At 45.7% G+C, this 12,965-nt stretch overlaps 1 protein-coding gene across 1 annotated transcript in view; it reads left to right on the top strand.

The window, feature by feature from the left end:
* The window catches only part of LOC140069452 (cholinesterase-like), a 269,951-nt gene that overhangs the window by 90,736 nt on the left and 166,250 nt on the right, over positions 1-12,965 (top strand). The gene's annotated exons all lie outside the window — the stretch shown is intronic.

Here is a 12,965-nt window from a genome sequence, read left to right as displayed (position 1 = left end):
GATGGGTGTGACCGTTAAAAAAAAAATAGAAATGGAACAATACCAGTGGATAAGAAAAGGTTATAAGATGTGTTATAGCTGGGATGGTTTATATACTGTATGTGTTTATGCTATATGCCCGTACATGGTACTTTACCTACATATGGTGTAAACACTGTCTGTATAGGTGTCTGTACTGTATGGATTTTGCAGAGTGAAAGGAGAAGCTTATTTGGAATCTAAACTTTTAAAAACAGAAATACAAGTATGGGAGTGTGTGGGTGTGTGTGTGTGGGTGTTGCAGTGCCCAAAGAGATACTTTGCTAAAAACTTATTTTCTCTTGTGATACCCATTAGGACAATAGAATCCATATGTGCCAATTCTACACAATGTACATCCTGTGCCATGTATGCTTTCCCTGAATAAACATACTGCTTTGTGGGATGTGCACAATATGGAGCAGAGTTTGCTCCTCAAGGAGTGAAGGTTTAAAAGCTGGTTTAGGGAGGAGGGGTTTGAATTAATGGGATGACTTTGCTGGTGCAAGCTCTATAGCAGGGATGGGCTGCATCTCATTGGCGAGCATACAAAAATTTTGGGGGGAAAAATGGCTAGAAGGTTTGAGGAGTGTTGAAACTTGAGACCTTGGCAGAGGGCAACTACGCTTGTATGGAGCAAAACGCAGTGTAGAAGGGAACTAGAAAGAGTCATGGTTAGAGATGAGCAAGCATACTCGTCCGAGCTTGATGCTCGTTCGAGTATTAGCGTACTCGAAATGGCTCGTTACTCAGAAGAGTATTTTGCCTGCTCGAGAACAGTGAAGAACACCGTGAACACAGTGAAGAACACATTGCAGATGTTTCCATATATCTGCTAACTTATCAGAATAAATGAGTACAGAAAGGTGTTCTTCACAATAGTATGTGAAGAATAATATGTGTGAAGAACACATTGCAGATGTTTAACACGGGTCATTCTCCTTTTTGAAGTTCCACGAATATTCCTATGAATAAAAAAACGAAGAAACAGGACTGACTTCCTACATTTTATTGCAGAGCCTTGGTCCCCTTGAAAAATTCTCGAGTCTCCCATTGACTTCAATGGGGTTCATTATTCGAAACGAGCACTCGAGCATCTTAAAAATTTTGACTCGAGTAACGAGCCCTCGAGCATTTTAGTGCTCGCTCATCTCTAGTCCTGGTACATGCTGGAGGAAGGGGGGCTGGGATAAGATTAGGGAATAAAAACTAAAGGGATAGGGGTATGAAAAACCATATAAAGTGCATGTACACAAATGACAAAAGCCTCACAAACAAAATGGAGGTACTGGGAGTAATGTTGGAGGGCAAATATGATATTATGGTTATCAGTGAGATATGGATACACAATATCTATGACTGGGTTATTAACAGTAGTGGATTATAATACAGGCGATTTGGGCGGTAACCCGGGACCCAAGGCCACCAAATTTTATACTCCGAGGGGCCTTCACTCTTGAAAGTTTTGTACATCTGTTCCTGCTCTCAAAAAATACACGTTCTAAAAAAACATAAAGGTCCTGAAACCTTAGATTGAAAACAGGCAGAAGATACACATCCTCTATTTCCTAAGAATCTAAATGTAGTACCAGATGTAGGAAGTGATTCCAGACTTGCAGGGACTATAATATTCATAAAGCCCATGGCAGGCTTCCTCCCCCCTGGCTGTTAACATAGATGGTTACAGTCTTTATAGAAATGAGGAATTAGTTTATATGTGAAATCTTGCCTCAAAGCTACAGACAACATGACGAAGAGGAGGAGAAATGTTCCCAGGTTGCGTAAAGTCGTAAACTGCAAAAAATTATCTTAAATCTGGCTCCCTCCTCCATCCAAGATGTTGACACCTCTATCTCCTAGCGGGAAAAACTCGGCACCATCTCTATCTCCACACAGGTGGACACGCTTTGCTTGAGAGACCTCTCTCTGCTCCTGGCACTCCATCAGTGGTCTCCTCAAGAGGTGGGTAATCACTTGCAATATCTAACACTGAGGACAGGAGTCTATTCAAACAAAGGCCCAGGTTGCAATCTAGCCCTCAGACTACCCTTAACCCTAGCCCATCTGCATAAGCGTCTCCTTTAGAGATGAGCGAACATACTCGTCCGAGCTTGATGCTCGTTCGAGCATTAGCGTACTCGAAACTGCTCGTTGCTCGGACGAATACTTCGCCCGCTCGAGAAAATGGCATCTCCCGCCGTTTTGCTTTTTGGCGGCCAGAAACAGAGCCAATCACAAGCCAAGAGACTCTGCACTCCACCCAGCATGACGTGGTACCCTTACACGTCGATAGCAGTGGTTGGCTGGCCAGATCAGGTGACCCTGGAATAGACTAGCCCCTGCCTGCGCTGCTCAGATCATTCTGTGTCTGGATGCCACTAGGGAGAGAGCTGCTGCTGGTCAGGGAAAGCGTTAGGGTGTTCTATTAGAATAGTGTTAGCAGGAGTGATTCTACAAGAACCCAACAGCCCTTCTTAGGGCTACAATAACGTTATACTTTTTTTTTTTTTTATTTGCTTGTGGCTGGGCTTGCTGGCACTAGAAGTGCAGCTAGTACCATATTGTGAGGAATTTGCAGGGGGACTTGCTACCGTTGTGTTTAGCTCTTAGTGACACACATATCCGCCTCAAACACCAAAGTGGGACAATTTATTAGGGGTTTGAGTAGAATTAGGCAGAGTCTGCTGATTTTTTTTTTTTTTTAGCTGTATTTCATTTTATAGCTCAAACTCCTCTTGCAAAGCAGTGTGCTCTCATTGTAGGCTACAAAATAGCCATAGGAGAACCCCAACGGCTTACTTAGGCCTACAATAGCGTTATATTTTCCTTTTTTTGTTTGCTTGTGGCTGGCCTTGCTGGCACTAGTAGTGCAGCTAGTACCATACTGTGAGGAATTTGCTGGGAGACCTGCGACCGTTGTGTTTAGCTCTTAGTGACACGCATATCCACCTCAAACACCGAAGTGGGACAATTTATTAGGGGTTTGAGTAGAATTAGGCCGAGTCTGCTGATTTTTTTTTTTTTTAGCTGTATTTCATTTTATAGCTCAAACTCCTCTTGCAAAGCACAAAATCCAGTTGTGTGCTGTCAGTGTAGGTTAGAAACTAGCCATAGCAATAGGATAGCATCGTTTTGTAAAAAAAAAATAAAAAACTAAAAAAAAATAAACACAAAAATTTTTTTTTTTAAAGTTTACACTTTAATTTGTAAAATGTTTAACCCGAGGGCTAGCGGTAGAGGATGAGGGCGTGGACGTGGGTGTCCAACTACTGCAGGGGTAAGAGGCCGTGGTCCTGGGCGGGGTGAGACACCACCTGCTGATGGGGGAGCAGGGGAACGCTGCAGAGGTACACTCCCTAGGTTCATCATGTCTCAAGTTACTGGGACTCGTGGTAGAGCACTGTTGAGGCCAGAACACTGCGAAGAGGTGATGTCGTGGATTGCGGACAATGCTTCTAGCCATTTGTCCACCAGTCAGTCTTCCACGCAGTCCACCCATGTCACCGAAATCGGCACTCCTCCGGCTCCTCCACCTCAGCCTCCTTCCCCCCAGTCTGCCCCCTCCCACCAAAATTTGGCATTTGAACCGGCATACTCTGAGGAACTGTTTTCTGGACCCTTCCCACAGTCACAAACCACTTGTCCTGCTGCTGCTGAGCTATTTTCCGATGCCCAGGTTTTCCACCAGTCGCAGTCTGTGGGTGATGATGACATTATTCACGTAGTGGAAGAAGTGTGTAAAGAGGTGTCGGACGATGAGGAGACACAGTTGTCAGACAGTGGTGAAGTTGTTGTCAGGGCAGGAAGTCCGAGGGGGGAGCAGACTGAGGGATCGGAGGATGATGAGGTGACAGACCCAAGCTGGGTTGATAGGCCAGGTGAACACAGTGCTTCTGAGACGGAGGCGAGTCCTATAGCAGAACAGGTTGGAAGAGGCAGTGGTGGGGCCAGACGGAGAGGCAGGGCCAGAGCTGGTGCATCAGCGCCAAATGTTGCCCGTAGTCAAGCTCCCGTGGCGAGGGCTAGATTTTCAGAAGTCTGGAGGTTCTTTAAAGAAACACCGGATGACCGACGGACTGTGGTGTGCAACCTTTGCCAAACCAGGATCAGCAGGGGTTCCACCACTACTAGCTTAGCTACCACCAGTATGCGCAGGCATCTGAATGCTAAACACCCCACTCAATGGCACCAAGCCCGTTCACCTCCGGCCGGGCACACCACTGCTCCTTCCCCTGTGTCATCTGCTAGTCAGCCCCCTGCCCAGGACCCCGGCCCAAACAACTCCCGTTCGAAAACCCCATCTTCGCCTCCACGATCCTCCACAGCATCCACCAGCGTTCAGCTCTCCATACCCCAGACGCTGGAGCACAAAAGGAGGTATAGCGCAACCCACCCACACACCCAAGCCCTCAACGTCCACATCTCCAAGTTGCTTAGCCTGGAGATGCTGCCCTATAGGCTGGTAGAGACCGAGGCCTTTCGAAACCTCATGGCGGCGGCCGCCCCTCGGTATTCGGTCCCCAGCCGCCACTACTTTTCCCGATGTGCCGTCCCAGCCCTGCACAAGCACGTGTCAGAGAACATCCTCCGTGCCCTGACCAACGCCGTTTCTGACAAGGTCCTCCTGACCACGGACACGTGGACGAGTGCTGCCGGGCAGGGCCACTATATATCGCTGACGGCACATTGGGTTAACTTGGTGGAGGCTGGGACCGAGTCTGACCCTGGGGCTGGTCATATACTGCCGACGCCGAGGATTGCGGGGCCTACCTCGGTCCAGGTCTCAAAGGCCTTCTATGCCTCCTCCTCCTCCCACCCCTCCTCCACCTCCTCCTCTGAATTACCATCCGTGGGCATGGCGCCATCAGTCGGTAGCTCTAGGCACAGCAGCAGTGCCATCGCTAAGCGACAGCAGGCGGTGCTCAAACTGCTGAGCCTAGGCGATAAAAGGCACACCGCTCAAGAGTTATTACAGGGCCTCACGGCGCAGACTGATCTGTGGCTGGCACCGCTGAACCTGAAACCAGGCATGGTTGTGTGTGACAACGGCCGTAACCTGGTGGCAGCTCTGCAACTCGGCAGACTGACACATGTGCCATGCCTGGCCCATGTGTTAAATCTCATAGTTCAGCGTTTCCTCAAGACATACCCCAATCTGTCTGATTTGCTCACGAAGGTGCGCCGCATCTGTGCGCATTTTAGGAAGTCCAGCACAGATGCTGCCACTCTCAGGGCAGCGCAGCGCCGCCTCCAACTGCCCGCTCACCGACTGTTGTGCGACGTGCCCACGAGGTGGAATTCAACACTGACCATTTTATCCAGAGTTTACCAGCAGCGCAGAGCGATTGTAGACTACCAGATGTCAACTTCCACCAGAACTGGTAGTCAGGTCAGTCAGCTTCCTCAAGTCTACAATGAGGAGTGGACGTGGATGTCTGATATCTGTCAGGTGCTGAGTAACTTTGAGGAGTCAACACAGATGGTCAGTGGTGATGCCGCCATCATCAGCCTAACCATCCCGCTGCTTGGCCTATTGAAAAACTCTCTGGTCAGCATGAAGTCGGAAGCTTTGCGCTCGTCACAAGAGACGGGGGAAGAAAATTCCCTTGTTGATAGCCAAAGCACCCTTAGGTCTGTTTCTCAGCGCATATCGGAGGAGGTGGAGGTGGAGGAGGATGAGGAGGAAGAGGAGGAGAATGTTGGCGAGACACAAGAGGGGACCATTGTTCAGTCCTTCACTGTTCAGCGTGTATGGGCAGAAGAAGAGGAGTTGGAGGAGTTGGAGGAGAAGGAAATGGACAGTCAGGCCAGTGAGGGGAGTGAATTCTTGCGCGTTGGGACTCTGGCGCATATGGCAGATTTCATGCTAAGCTGCCTATCCCGTGACCCTCGCGTTCAAAGAATTTATTCCAGCACCGATTACTGGGTATTCACTCTCCTGGACCCACGGTACAAGCAAAATCTTTCCACTCTCATCCCTGGAGAGGAAAGGAGTGTGAGAATGCATGAATACCAGCAGGCCCTGGTGCACAAGCTGAAACAGTATTTCCCTTCTGACAGCGCTAGCGGCAGAGGGCGTACTTCTGCGGGACAAGTAGCGAGGGAGAGTAAGCGACCAGGCAGCTTGTCCAGCACTGGCAGGGGTACGCTTTACAAGGCCTTTGCCAGTTTTATGTCACCCCAGCAAGACACTGTCACCTGTCCCCAGTCTTGGCAGAGTAGGGCTGATCTTTACAGAAAGATGGTGAGGGAGTACGTAGCTGACCATACCATCGTCCTAAATGATCACACAGCTCCCTACAACTACTGGGTTTCAAAGCTGGACATGTGGCACGAACTGGCGCTGTACGCCTTGGAGGTTCTTGCCTGCCTTGCCGCTAGCGTGTTGTCCGAGCGGGTTTTCAGTGCAGCTGGTGGCATCATCACCGATAAGCGTACACGCCTGTCGACTGACAGCGCTGACAGGCTGACGCTTATCAAGATGAATAAAGCCTGGATTTCTCATAATTTCCATTCTCCACCAGGTGAAAGAAGCTGAACCTGAATAATGTATGCACTCCTCCTCCTCATTGTCCTCCTTCTCCTCCTCTTTGTACACTAAAGCAGAGGAAACTAGCTATTTTTTTGCCAGGGCCAACTGGCTCTGGCTATAGTACTCTATGTATTTAATTTTTCTGGAGGGCCAACTACCCTGTCCTCTGTTTTAAACAATTTTTGGGAGTGCCACATACAGGCACTCAATCTATGTAATTTTTCTGGAGGGCCACCTACCTGCTCCTCTGGTTTGAAAACTTATTTGGACTGCCACATACAGGCACTCAATTTATTTAATCTTTTTGGAGGACCAGCTACCTGCTCCTCTGGTTTGAAAACTTTTTTGGACTGCCACATACAGGCACTCAATCTATGTATTTTTTCTGGAGGACCAGCTACCTGCTCCTCTGGTTTGAAAACTTTTTTGGACTGCCACATACAGGCACTCAATCTATGTAATTTTTATGGTGGACCAGCTACCTGCTCCTCTGGTTTGAAAACTTTTTTGGACTGCCACATACAGGCACTATCCAAATTACATTGTCTCCATAGCAGCCTCCACACGTCGTCTTTTTAGCTGCCTTCACACGTTGTCTCCATTGCTACCTCCGCACGTCATCGCCATAGCTGCCTCCAAAAGTAGTCCATATAGCTGCCTCCATACATGGTCCCCTTATCAAACGAGCTGTGTCAGGCAGAATTTTGGGTTGTTTTCATGGCTTCCACATCAAACTTGTTAACTTTGTCGCCACCCTGCTGTGTAATCCACAAAATATACTGGGAAACTTTTATCATTCACCGATATTATTTGAGCGCTTCTTGCTCACCTCCTTTGGTTCCTCTTTGCCACCCATTGGTTTTAAGCCTGAGTCCATTTGGGGTATGTTGCCAAGACACTCTCTAGTCTGCCGCTGCTGCCGCTGCCTCTGCATGCCGTCCCCTATAGTGTCAGGGTCAATTATTGGATGTTTTAGATGCTATCTAGCCTCATTCGGTCACTCTGTCATTGCCATGCTGTTGCCCATAATTTTGGCATAATGGTGCGATTAAGCAGCCTCAGAGGCATCCATGCATGCTGCCCCTGCTGTTTCCTGTCCATTTCCGTGGTGTTTCCATCCTTTTCTGAGGTTCCCAGGTGCTTGGCCAAGCTTCCCTGTGCAGATCCTTGGTCCCCTTGAAAAATGCTCGAGTCTCCCATTGACTACAATGGGGCTCATTATTCGAGACGAGCACTCGAGCATCGGGAAAAGTTCGTCTCGAATAACGAGTACCCGAGCATTTTAGTGCTCGCTCATCTCTAGTCTCCTTATAACGCAGGAAGCAGTGACCTGATAGTCGTTTCCGCCATTCATAATACCATGGCAAAAGCAACCATGAAAAAGATGCTTGTTGCTCTAAGTAAATAATTTCAATATGAGATATCAGAAATACTCTCTCCTGCTCACTTCGCGCTAAAATCGTTCGGAGAAAGAACATATCAGGTGGAAAACAAAATGAGCAAAGTAGTCACCTCACGTAATGAACTCATGAATGCTCATTATTAGCTTCAATCTGAGGTTCCGCAGTTGAGAGCCAAAGAGGTGAACCTTGAGGATAGGTCTCACTGCAATAATATTTAATGCAGAGGTATCTCCAAACTATTGTCTAATGCAGACCTCCCAAAATATCTTCTCTTCAAACTTATATTAACAAAGCTAGATCCATTACAATTTCTAATATACAGATCTCACAGAGGTCTATGCCCAAGACACTTAGATGAATCCACCCATACATTTCTACACAGTAAAAGGACGCCTTATGGAAACAACCAGGAAAATGGAATATCAGAGAATATCAAAATTACAGGTTCGGGGGATAGCTGGGTAATAGAATCCAATTCACATGAATTTATGAAAGTGGTGACATGGTCCCCACAGAGCCCTGATCTTACCTCCTGTCAAACTGCAGCACTGAATTATACCTTGTGTAGGACCTGAATGGAGGAGCAGGACTCCATGTTCTAAGAATACAATGCAAATGAGTCCTGCTCCTCCTTTTAGATGCTGTCGTCCCATCCATTATCCAATGGATTTGCTTTGACTAGAGTGTTCCTTTAAATTTCCTTGGCATCACACAAAGAAACAAAGTTTTGATCAAGCCTACAACAACAGGTGGTTAGTTGCCCATGATGCTGGAACAACCTTCCTGCTGAGTGGTTTCAACATTGTGGTCACACAACTTATTGATCTTATTTCTATTGTTACATTTTGATTTCTTTTTTGTTCATTTACTTTCCATTCTGATAATGGATAGAAATCCCCTTTGCCTGCAGAGTGTCCTGCCTCTAGGACCTTGGCAATTAGTTGAAACCTTGTATCAAGCATTCCATTTTGAATGGGGCGGGGGGGAGATCCAAAGGAGACAAGTTGGATTGTGGAAGTCAATTAAAAAAAACAGGAAAAGAATAAAGCCGTGTTCAGATTAGTACAGACTAAACATAACCTGAGAACAAAATCTCACTCATTAGCACATCTTCAGCCTTACTTTATGGACAGAAGATGGCGCTGAAGCCTGATTGGCCAAAGATGTTACACAAATTCCTTATAAAAAATAAAGTAAATACTGTATTTTTCAGACAGTAAGGAGCACTGGATTATAAGGCGCACCATCAATAAATGCCTGCTAAAACGTCTAGGTTCATATATAAGACGCACTGGATTATAAGGCGCACCTGATTGTAAGGCTGAATGACCAGCAGGTGGCAGACCTGTGCACAGTACAAGGAAGCTGTTGTCTGTAAGTACGGTTCATATATAAGGCGCACCTGATTAGAAGGCGCACCATCAATAATTGCCTGCTAAAATGTCTAGGTTCATATATAAGGCGCACCTGATTATAAGGATGAATGACCAGCAGGTGGCAGACCTGTGCACAGTTCAAGGTAACTGTTGTTCATATATAAGGTGCACTGGACTATAAGGCGCACCTTTGATTTCTGAGAAAATTCAAAGGATATTTTGTGCGCCTTAGAGTCCGAAAAATGCGTTACACTCTCTACACGGAAAACCAATGCATGATCCTAATGATTTGGTATTACACTCCAGAACTGCTATACAAACTAGATCCCTTCTCCCCAGATGTTTGTTGGCGATGTGACTCTGCAGTGACCTCTCTATATTGTGTCTTTTAGGAATTTAGTTACATAACCTCATTCTGGAAACAGTACACAATCTTTTAGAAACCCATAGACACACCCGTCGATACTTGGCCTCTGGCCTGAAGAATAGGGCAAAGCTCTTTCTCGATATCTTATCTGCAGCTAAGACCTTGATTTCCTTTTCCTGAAAGCGAGTGGCACCTTCTTCTCTTTAGACCTTTATTCCTGTATAAAGGATATGCAGACCCTTGGGCAGCTTCTTTACACGTTCGTGAGGTGAAGTGAGGTGTTCCTGAAATTTTTGTTTTAATGTTTCCGTATGATCTTTATAATGGTTAAATAAAGACCCCAGACATATTGACCTAAGTGAGATCTGCTGGATATGGACTTTTACTCATGGACCTTGTCACGGGTGTTCCCCCGATCCCTGTCCCTGCATCCCCTCCGTGTGCCCCCACTGCAGCCCCGCCATCTGTCTCCCGGATCCTGCTCTTGCCCTCCTAGGGTGCGCGCGCGGTGGCTGCCGAAAATTTAAAGGGCCAGAGCAACGCTAATCGATGCACTGGCTGAAAACCTCCACTTTATAATCTGGCACCTCCCTTCCTGCACTGCTGGATCTTTATGCCTCAAAGCCTAAGAGAAAGCTTCCAAGCCAGTATTCCTGCGTTCCTGTGTATTCCTGCGTACCTGTGTGTCCCCGCTCCTGAGTCCTGTATTGCAGTGTTACCCGAGTTCCTCCGTGTTGCTGTGTTCTGTGTGCCTGTGTTCCAGTTCCCACTTGCCTGTGGCTGACCCCGGACTTGGACTTGACCTTGCATCTCTGCCACCTGCCCTGAGCCTGTGCCTGGACCTGACTACGAGATTGTCATCCGCTAAGGTACCTCAACTTCGGCTGCCACCGCAGGCTAGTCCCACCTGGGAACGACCTGGTGGTATCCCACCGCAGCAAGTCCAACCCACTTTGCGGTGGGCTCTGGGGAAAACCAGGTGCCACTTAGACTCCTGTCCCAGGTGTCGGCTAGTTCCATCTCCCGCGGTGGTCCAGAGGATCCACTGATCCTAACAGACCTTTAGATATTATATGACGTTTTGTATTCTTTGTTCCTCAATAGTCGTCCTTCGTGACCTTTGCATGATTGGGAGATTGATCCTATTGGTGCTCTGTATTTCACAATTTCACAAAGTTTCCAAAAAAATGGCATTTGGAAAAAAAAAAAGTTGAAAATCTTGAATATAGCTTGATTGAGGAGCTGAAACATTACAACTGTTCCATGGGTGAATACAACCACTTAATGTCTCCAGGAGTGCTGTTTTACTGTGTATATATACTTTATATACCTGGTAGTAGGGTATCCTCTTACAACATGGCTCTTTTTAGTTTTTTCACTTCCATTTTTCACTCCCCACCTTCAAAAATCTATACATTTTTTATTTTTCCACGTAAAGAGCTCTGTGGTGGTTTGGTTTCTGTGTAACAAATTGCACTTCATAGTGATGGTATTTAATATTCCATGCCGTGTACTGGGAAGTGTGAAAACAAAAAAAACACTGAAAATGGTCAAAATAAAGCATTTGCAACGTTTTCTTGTGGGCTTGGATTTTACGGCATCACTGTTCGCCCAAAATGACATGCCTACTTTATTCTTAGGGACGGTGCGATCACAGAGATACAAAATTTGTATAGGTTTTATAATATTTTCATACATTTACAAAAATGAAAACCTGTACAAATATTTTTTTTTTTTTTGCCATCTTCTGGCGCTAATAACCTTTTCATACTTTGGCGTACGGAGCTGTGATTGGTGTCATTTTTTTAGACTTTTGATGATGTTTTCATTGCGATCATTTTTAGGACTGTGCAACATTTTGATCACTTTTTATTGATTTTATTTTTTTATATTTTTCAAAATGGCACAAAAGTGCCATTTTTGTCTTTAGGCGCTATTTTCCATTACAGTTAAACACAGTGAAAAAATGTTATTATATTTCAAGAGACCGGGCATTTTCGAACTCGGCGTGTTTATGATTTTTACTGTTTATTAATATTTATATCAGTTCTAGGGAAAGGGGGTGATAAGAATTTTTAGGTTTTTTAATTATAATTTTTTTAAAACTTTTTTTTAATTTTTACTATTTTTCAGACCCCTTTTACTTTAACCCTAGGTTGTCTGATCGATCCTATCATATACTGCTATACTACAGTATGATAGCACATTGTAATGATAGGGTTAATACGAGTCAACCTTGTATCTTTGGAAAACCTGAGTTTGTCGTGGCAATGGATCGCCGCTCCCCAATGACGTCACAGGGAACGACTATTCTTGGCAAGATGGCGGCGCCCATGAGACGCCATCTTTTTGAAGCCGCCGGCTGCAATGCTGGCAGCGATCAGCAGGAAATCTAGCACTGATCGTGGGTGTTACCGTGAGCCCTCTCAATGCACCAGTACTAGTACGGCGTGCGTCGGGGTATTTGTGAGGCTTCCAAATTTCGGGACTGTGAGTCATTGTGCTGGTCCACAGCTTGTATTTTATATATACATACATATATATATATATATATATATATATATATATATATATATATATAGTGCCTACAAGTAGTATTCAATCCCCTGCAGATTTAGCAGGTTTGATAAGAAGCAAATAAGTTAGAGCCTTCAAACTTCAAACAAGAGCAGGATTTATTAACAGATGCATAAATCTTACAAACCAAAAAGTTATGTTGCTTAGTTATATTTTAATTAATTTTAAACCTAAAAGTGTGGGTCAATTATTATTCAACCCCTAGGTTTAATATTTTGTGGATTAACCCTTGTTTGCAATTACAGCTAATAATCGTCTTTTATAAGACCTGATCGGGCCGGCACAGGTCTCTGGAGTTATCTTGGCCCACTCCATGCAGATCTTCTCCAAGTTATCCAGGTTCTTTGGGTATCTCATGTGAACTTTAATTTTGAGCTCCTTCCACAAGTTTTCAATTGGGTTAAGGTCAGGAGACTGACTAGGCCACTGCAATACCTTGATTTTTTCCCTCTTGAAACAGGCCTTGGTTTTCTTGGCTGTGTGCTTTGGGTCGTTGTCTTGTTGGAAGATGAAATGACGACGCATCTTAAGATCCTTGATGGAGGAGCGGAGGTTCTTGGCCAAAATCTCCAAGTAGGCCGTGCTATCCATCTTCCCATGGATGCGGACCAGATGGCCAGACCCCTTAGCTGAGAAGCAGCCCCACAGCATGATGCTGCCACCACCATGCTTGACTGTAGGGATGGTAACTG

The sequence above is a fragment of the Engystomops pustulosus genome, chromosome 7 (genome assembly GCF_040894005.1).
Source record: "Engystomops pustulosus chromosome 7, aEngPut4.maternal, whole genome shotgun sequence".
NCBI lineage: Eukaryota > Metazoa > Chordata > Amphibia > Anura > Leptodactylidae > Engystomops > Engystomops pustulosus.
Note: the sequence above shows the minus strand (reverse complement) of the source record. Positions and strands in the feature narration are given on the sequence as shown.